Genomic DNA, 8,868 nt, shown 5'->3' on the forward strand with positions numbered 1-8,868 from the left:
AGGCCTGGATCTCTTAAGTGTTTGCTCTGAGCTCAGCACGGTTTGAGGGAAGGCCTTCACTCCCTAGTGTTATAAGAATGCGTTAATATGGGAAGAAAACCCATGCTCTCGTTTCAGGGTAGCAAACGGTACGATTTTTCTTCCCTTCCTGCACTGTTGCTACTATCTTAAATCAAACTTATGAAGCCGCTCCAAATCCCACCTGCGCCACCTCTTCCATTTATTGTCATTTCCTCGAAGTAATACTTCCCCCCAGTTACCCTCTAAACTGAAACACACATCCCCCTTTTCCTTCCTTCTTTGCGATGCTGGACGAGCATCCCTGCTTTTCCATGACAATTTCTGTTAAAGCACAATGACCGGTTCAGACATGCCCCTGTTGAAAAATGCATGGTTCCTCAAAAACGAAAATTAAAATCTACACGTCATGCAGTGCAGCCGGCTCTGGGGGCACGAAAGCATTTTCCAGAACACAACAAAGGGTGTCTGGAAAGAATTCAGATGAGCTATGCCTGTTTTCAACATCTGTCAATGTTATAAAATACATACTGCGCTGTGGGTGTTGTGTAAATGTGGGTGTGTCGCTCAGCTGAGGAGGTGGTCTGCAAACCGAAGGGACAGTAGTTACTAACTCTGTCTCATCTTTGCCTACTAGAAGCAAATACAAAGAACATCCCTTCTACCAACTCAGATGTATGTTTGCAAGTGATACGAAATATATAGTTTAGGACTGCTCATATAGGACTGGTTTCCTTGGGCAATTTGGTGAGTAAGAGGGAAAGGTATTTGGATCCTATTTGAGTTCTGCTCCCCCCATTCCAGTGGGGAAACAGCAGCTTCCATAAACCCTGATACAATCCAGGTCAATAAAAGTTACACAGCATTGCTACTCTGTAGTTGCATTTGCCAACTCAAATAAAACATATTAGTCATGTTGAGTAATTGTGCATTACCTAATAGCTGCTCAAAGAATTAAATGCAGTGTCTAAATACCTATTTATTTGGTGAGACTGATGTCCTGAATAACTTTGCCGTGTGTGACATGCATCCTAAATACAACTTGTAGAGCTGAGACCTACATTCAGACACGTTTTTCAAAAGTTTACTAGGACTGCTGATAACGGCAGTTTGATTTTCACATCTTTTACTTTGAAAAATTCTCTGCCACCAATGAGTTTCTGGCCCACCAATGAGTTTCTGGCCTCTGACACTATGTAAATGTTTTGGGGTTTTATTGTAAAATAAAATCATGTATATACTAAATTTTTTTGTTTTCCAAATTCTCGATTAAAAAGATGTTGTGAACATTTTAGATTAATGAACTATAATTGGGCAATAAAGCCAATGGAAATGTTCTGATCAAGCGTAATAAAAATATTCAGATTTCTGATGCCTATAATACACAATAATCATAATCAACTGATGGGACGGAGACAATAGAACTTTCTTCATAGAATATCCTGAATTGTTGAATTAACTTATTTTTACACAATTGGAGGAAATTAGATGTACATGTTGATTTTTGGTATAGGAAATAATGCCTTAGAAGTTGTCTTCAGGAAATGTCACCTTAGACATTTCTGTAATATTTTTCAGATAAGGTGGCAAAGATTGAGAGAGATAAATCAAAAAAGTTTGTAGAACTACTTACTATGGGAAGCATTTGGTTATCCTCTCTCTATAATCTTTACATTTCTGTTTGGTTAAGGTCATGCACAGGCTGAGATTGTCATTTAGAAAGCTTATTTTTGTGATGTAAATTGCTCCCTTAATATCAAGTGTGATGGATTATAATGTCCCCGGTTTCCCAGTAGCATTTGACAATATTGTTAGAATTTGACAGACGTGATATTCCTTCCTTGAAATAAAAAGCCCACATAGACATACCAACTTAATTTATTTAACCAATAAAAATCCTCCCAAAACTTCTGTGAACAAAAGTGCAGTTAAAAATACAAGGAAAGAAACCAGATTTAAGATTTAAATTTCCATAGTCCATTCCAGAACAAACGTATCAAGTAATCCAGGGTGACTCTGCACCAGTAGGAGACAAAAACAAAAGAACTCAGGGCAAAGAGGAAGAAATTGTGCAGAACAGTGACTGTATGTAAAAACAATGAATCACAGCCAAGACAAGGGCAGGAGTATGGAAAAGCCTGTACTGCGTGGATAGAAAAGATGAATGTAACGCGAAGGTAGCTGTAGGATATGAATAAGGAGGTGGCAGAGGATTTCAAATACATCCTAAAAAAAGCAGAGTCCTATGATTAAAAAAAAGCAAATACTGCAAAAGCCACTAACAGGCAACTGAGAATTGAAATCTTTGATGGATGTGGGTTGCCTTGTAGGGAATAATTTGGTTCCTAGCAATGGCTTTAACTTCTTAGTGGAAGATATAGAAAACCACCATAAAGAAAACAATCTAGAGGTGATTCTAGCGCATTATTAGGGCATTTTAAAATAAGACAGTAAGGGAAGAGCCATACTATTTTTTGACATGAGTCCTCACCTAGTCATTATCTAGAAAACTGCTGTTTATGTGTCCAAGTATTGGAAAATGTCTTGAGAGCAGTAGATGTGTTAATAATGCTGAGGAACAGGTTTACAAAGGAAGGCTCCAAATGTCCTGAAGGGAGAAAAAAACAATGAAGCATCAAGTTCCTTGAAACCCGACTGTAACTTTATCAGTAAGGCTCGTCCTGGCTTTCTATGATCCTGCCTCCAACACAATAAGACATTGAAGCCCACCAGACATTTGTATCCCTCATGTGCAGCTGAGCTGGTCAGGAGCACAGACATTTGGTAAAGAATTTGTCAATACTTAGTACATGTTAACTGCTAATTTTATAACTAAATTGTTTATCAAATCTTCTTAGATCATGGTGTGGTTTTGTTAGTTAAGACTGGAGCAGGGAAGTCAGGCCCCTAGAAATAAACAGCCATAGGCATTTACTGATGATCATGCTGCCAAAGGGAAATAAGGTCTCAGACTGGCTGAACAAGTTTCACACGAGCTTCTTACACATCCCACTTAATGACCCATTCAGTAGCTCCAGGGCTTCGCTCTCAGCTGGAAGAGCGAGTGTTCAGACCTGGAATTCCCTGTGCTCCAGCCAGCCGCCAGCCAGGAGCACATCCACGGACAAGGTCATCCACTGTGCCCTGGGAGCATGTTCCAGAAAGGGGCTCCCATTTCTGAAATACTGACTGCAACTTCTAGAAATGCTCCCAAAATGTCGGTAATAATTATGAAATTGCTGCAGGTATGCATCCTTGGATATGGACGTACCTGCTTGCACATGACCCAGGACATTCCCCTTTATTGGGAATATGTAGTCACATGTGGAAGTGAGCTCTATAGTCATTTTACTACGAAGGAAAGCATCTGGCTCTTTGCCATTGGATTACTCTGGATGTCTTCCAAATTCTCAGAGAAGTGTGTTCATTCTGTTTATCTGTTTTGACCCAACATGAGTAACAAAATTTCTTTCAGACTGCTGCTTATAAACAGAGCCACACATGCAGCCATACCAATCTTTATATCAAGGGCAAAGTCCTTTGAATGAAATAAGAAGAGGTCTATAATCTTCATAAAGCAGCAAAGATGAGGGCAACATATAAGGTAAATCAAGGTCTCTACACCAAAGAGATCTTCATCAAGATCTCTTCCATAAGAAATCACTAATCCTTATGGTTTATAGAAAGAACTGCCTGTAAAATAACTGAGTGGTCACACTTCAGCTATCTCTGCCAACAGTTGTGCTGGAGGCTCTCAGAAGTACACGGCGATACTGAGCCTTTTCTAGGCTGGTTTGAGTTAGCTACAAATTAAGTTGGTCATGCTGGCAGTGTAGCCGTGGCAGTGTGAGAAAAGAAGAATATCTAACTAGTGTGCTGGCCTCCGTGCTACTTATGTGAGTAGAGTGAGTATATCTATTTCTACAGATATTTTCTGTATTTTATAGATATTACTGCAATGCTGGCTACGTAGACAGAGGCCACCCCTAAGGCAAAGGACCTAACATTTATTCAGTAGATGGAAACTCTTCTGTAGTAATAGTATCACTCAGCAGCCCCAGGACTGCCATCTGGAATGATTATCTTAAAGAAGGATTCACCAGAGCCTGGGGGAAGCATCCAGCAGCTTCTCCTCTCTGCTGCAACAGCCAAAAAGAGTTATTTTTACACAGGGGAACACCCTTCTCCTCTCCGGTGTTGCTTCGTGATTAGTAGATTGCCTGTAGGTTAGTAGGTGTCTGGAAACATTTCCGTAATTTTCATACAAGCTGAAGAAGAGATAAAAAGGAAATTACTGAAAAGATGTAGGGACGTTTTTGGCAAATAGATGAGAGAGCAGCAAAATAAACAGACTGCAGCACAACGCATATTTCTGACATTCTTGACAGGCATTTTTACATTACGCATCCTGCAGTCAGAATGAGATACTCGGGAAAAGACTTCTCCCGAGACTGCGGCTGAATCCACTGTCCACTGCAAGAGCTCTGGGTCAAACAACACAGCCTAGAATCGCAATTACTTTGCTGCAACACATCTATGCCTTTATTTCTAAACCAAAATTCCTAATAATGGACATGAAGATTGCAGTAAATTCTGATCAGAAGTGCAACATCACTGAAGTTTCTTCATCTGCTGACCATGACCCCAGGCTGTGCTGATTGCTAAGGTGGCAGCAGGGATGGTCAGCGAGGGGTTTTTCAATGTCAACAACTGTCAAGCAAAATCTCCATCACGGTTTCTGTGTTTCCTACACTTGGCAGAAAAAAAAGGTATCATGAATGGACTGGTTACATACCATGCAGGGAAAATTCACAGGTGCTGCCTGAATAGATAATAATTCCGTGATCTAATACATAATATTTATTGTGTAAGGGAATGAAAGACAGATTCAGTTTAATGCACAGAGTCAGGTTTATTTCCCAGGCCAGCCACATACTGCCTGTGTGAGCTGGAAAAGTTATTTAATCTGCCCTGACTCATGCTCAGTTGTAAGTATGAAGGGTATGGGAGCTGCTGATAAGATTTTGTGAATATCATATATCTGTTCATCTGTTGTTACGCTGCTAGCTCTAAGACAGCAATAAATTAGTGCAAGCAGTGGACAGCAGTTCTTTCTCAGAAAAGACATTAACAGGTTCAGCTGATTCAATTACCAGTACTCAAAAGGGCAATGCAAAAAAAAACCCCACTGCTTTGAGAATCTGTTTGGACAAGATTCAAGCAGGAAAAATTGGAAAAACAGCTTTGCTGGCTGGTTACCCAAGAGTCATGGAAGCATGTAAGCCTTTGGCTGAGAGATTTGTGTGGAGGCCCTGAAGTGATCTTACTGTAACTTAATAGGGAATCATCGCTGAGCATCTAGTACGTGTCATAGGTCTGACATTTTGGGCATTGCTACTTAACATTTTTGTCAGTGATCTTAAAGATAATGTGACATAATTACTGATAGTTTGCTAATGACAAAGAGGATGATTCACTGACAGACAGCAGCCGGGATTGCCCCTTTAGTTGAATAAGCAAAATAAAATGTGTATTAAAACAATGTGTGTGTGTATACAAACAAAATGTGTACTAACATGTAAATACATGCTCACACCTATGCAAAAAGGAACACAGGCTAAATTCACAAGAAGGGGAATTCATGCTGGAAAACAAAGCCTTTTTCAATTTGCTGGTAGATCTAACTTCCTCATACAGCTATGTCCTAAAGGAACAAGGGCTTCCCTTCTATTCCATAAAACCCCCCGAACAGGTACCAGAGGGAGGTTGTTACCTCTGACTGTAACCCGTTTGTGGCCACAACAGAAATACTCTCTTGCCCAATTTCTTGTGTCCACAATTTAAGAAGGAGCTTTTGAGGTGTTCACATGTGTATAAAGCTTCTTTGTGCTTACACAGACCAATACAGTGCATAGGGTTTTATAAAGAACTACAGGAAGTATTTGGTATTAATCCATCCCTTCTTCTAATTTAAAATTTAACTTTGCCTGTTGACATCGGTATCTATGTTCAACCCACTCTGAGGCAAAATTCTCTCCATCATGACTCTTAACTCTGCAGTGGAAAAAACCACCAGAGATGTCTGCAAACACCTTTACGTGACTGCACAACTGATGATATTTCATATCCTGAAGTTTGGTTAGTACTGTTACTACATACAGATTCATATAAGTTACAAAAGTATACAGGAGTGTTAGTAAAGCGAACTCAGAGGAAAAGCCATGATTCTTCCCGTCAGCACGAAACAATTCATTGCCACAGTGAAATTTGATAGTTTGGCCTCTGCGTAATGTGGCAACAGAACCCTCTACTCACATTCAGAGTCTGCATCTGCATACACCTACCAGAATGGACTATAACTAGGAGTAAACACCTGAAATTAATACAGCCGAGTGCTATCCCATGTTTAATTGAATCCAAAGGACTGATGCGCATCATTTGGAATGAACATGAAACACTGGTTCCAAGAGGTAATTTAATGAATCACAATAGGTCTCATGAGCATTTTTGTTGGTAATTAGCTACGGGGAATGATTTCAATCACCCACTGCCCATCACAAAGTAACATATAATTTAATAACAAAGCAAACAACAATATAATAATTGCAGTGCAACACAAAGCTTAACAGCTAACTAGCATTTTTAACTCGCTGGTCAAAAACATGCCCTCAGAGATGTCCACATACACTGCTCCTCTTTCTGACTCAAAAGCAACTGGAATTGAAACTGCGGCATTTAAAACATACCAAAAGACAGGCAAGCACTTTTACTCAGGGTTAGGAATACGTGCAATAGTACCTATTGCAATGAAATGCAACTGAAGTAGGTCACATTCACAATCAAATCAGTGTCACTTAAAAGGATCCTGGCTAGTTTAAATAGTTTAACTGCTCTGGTTTAGCTTAACTAATAAATCTTCTGCATTTACAAAAGGCGTAAATCAAAACAGTGAGAAAGATTATCTTGTGTTTAAGAGATGCACCTGAGATTCAGACACGTGTAGAGTTCCCAATTCTGGTATCCAGCAGATCTGAAAGAGCAACCACTTGTATGATTCATTTCTAAACCCATGAGCAATCTTGCTGTATTTGGCTGGCAATGCTGCCCAGACTGAGTGTCAAAGCTGGTAGCTGAGAAGATATGTATGATAAATGTAAACGATAAAAAGTGAAGTATGCAAATAGAACAAATTTTAAACTAAATCACTGAGATTTAAGTATCAAAGACAGAATAGCCTTCAGAGAAGATACACAGGAGACTGCACTTGATCTTAAAAAAACCCCTTTTAATTAGCAGAAATGTTGCTTACTAAAGTAATTTTGTACCAAATTTTCTAAGATCCTGACAGCAGGTCTCACGAAATTCACACGTGCTCCACTTGGTTCAAAAAGCATCACAATGTATAAACAGAAAATATATGATACTAAAAAGTTCTCACTATCTCAATTTTAGTAGCAGGTACATGTTACAGTATTCTAAGATTAATTTTGCATTCCAGTACAGTGAGTTGGGTACTATTACAATTTTATGTCCAATTTTGTCTGACATAGTTGAAGGGTGCTGTTAATCTGCAGAGGACAGTGCATGACTGAAAGCGAAACACCGGGCATCGTAATAGACAACTAAAGAGCTGCAGTAAAATTTTTTTTCATGCATCTCAGCAGATTAATAAACCTAAGATTCTATAATGTAATAAGAAGAGAAAATTATTTTAAGAATCAAGAACGTTAATATTTTTTGCTTATGAGAGGAGTAAAATACGGTCCTTTTTTTCCTGATCTACAAAACAGAACACTGAGCAAACTGAGATTAGTGAAAAGGGTGGAACGCCAGCCAGAAACAGCTTTAAAAAAAATTTGTATGTTACACTTAATAGAGGTGGTAGGGTTGCTATCAAGCTGTTGCAAATACTGAAAACCTGTAGCACGCTCCCAGTTCTATGCCACTGCACACCTGGAATAAGAAAAGACGGGAATCAGCAGGTACAAGCTAATATAATAAAAATAATTAACATCATGAAATAATCCGCTTTTTCTCAAGAAACCATCATTTTACACGAACAGTACAAATTACAACACAAACAATACATAAAACATTTGTTCCTAAGAGGTGTAATGTTCCAAAATGTTTACCACTACTGTTCTTAAATATTCTTCAATGTTTTACACAATCCTCAACAAAAAAATCATACAGCAACAAGTCATCAATTTTACTCAATGCAGTAATCATCTGTTCCCTTGGTACTTCTGCTTCAGAAGTTGGCATTACTCTGTGAGGAAGGGTGGACAAATTTACTGCTACGGCTTTGATTAAAGAAAACATCATCTATCTTTCATGTAAGTTGAGTTACCAGGCATTCACAATGTAAGAGTAGCCCCCTGTCCAAACTGAATATTTACAGTAGTCTGGTTAAACAAAACAGTAAGATTTGCAGGAAATTAGTATGCACGTACAATCTAATATATACTAATTTGCTTGTTTTAAATGTGATTAATCTCAATTCTTCTTACTTGTCTCACCACTGTTAACAGGGAAATACGGCCATATGACAGGTTTCCTCATCTTCTCTGTAATTTTGATTACAGGGAGAATAATGACGGTGGGATGTTTTAATTCAAGATGTCACATTCAGACAAATTCTACCCAAAACATTTGCTCCCTTTTCATAAGAAAGGCAGTGTTATAGAATGGTTTACTGACCCTCATTCCACAAGAAATTTCAATCGTTTTAGTTTAGGCAGACAAGGAGATTCAGGGAATACCAATATAGCCGCAGCTCCCCAAGAACAGTAAATAGGTGGAAACGTCCACACAACAAAAAAGGAAGTAAATCATTAAAGCTTACCTAAG

The sequence above is a fragment of the Fulmarus glacialis genome, unplaced genomic scaffold, assembly GCF_000690835.1.
Source record: "Fulmarus glacialis isolate BGI_N327 unplaced genomic scaffold, ASM69083v1 scaffold13998, whole genome shotgun sequence".
NCBI lineage: Eukaryota > Metazoa > Chordata > Aves > Procellariiformes > Procellariidae > Fulmarus > Fulmarus glacialis.